Here is a 453-nt window from a genome sequence, read left to right as displayed (position 1 = left end):
GGGTGGCTGGGGGCAGTGGGAGCACTGGGAGGGGGTCACTGGGAGCAGTTGGAGCACTGGGAGGGGAGCACTGGGATCATTGGGAGGGGATCACTGGGAGCTGTGGGAGGGGGTCGCTGGGAGCACTGGGGTTACTGGGAGGGGGTCGCTGGCAGTACTGGGAACAGTGGGAGGAGGGTCGATGGGACCACTGGGTGGGGGTCGCTGGGAGCACTGGGACTGGGTCGCTGGGGTCAGTGGGAGCACTGGGAGGGGGTCACTGGGAGCAGTTGGAGCACTGGGAGGGGAGCACTGGGATCATTGGGAGGGGATCACTGGCAGCAGTGGGAGGGGGTCGCTGGCAGCACTGGGAACAGTGGGAGGGGGGTCGATGGGAGCACTGGGACCGGGTCGCTGGGGGCAGTGGGAGCACTGGGAGGGGATCACTGGGAGCACTGGGAGGGGGTCACTGGG

The sequence above is a fragment of the Chaetura pelagica genome, unplaced genomic scaffold (genome assembly GCF_000747805.2).
Source record: "Chaetura pelagica isolate M959 unplaced genomic scaffold, ChaPel_1.0 scaffold227, whole genome shotgun sequence".
NCBI lineage: Eukaryota > Metazoa > Chordata > Aves > Apodiformes > Apodidae > Chaetura > Chaetura pelagica.
The sequence above is the reverse complement of the archived record's forward strand: the minus strand, read 5'-3'. Positions refer to the sequence as shown.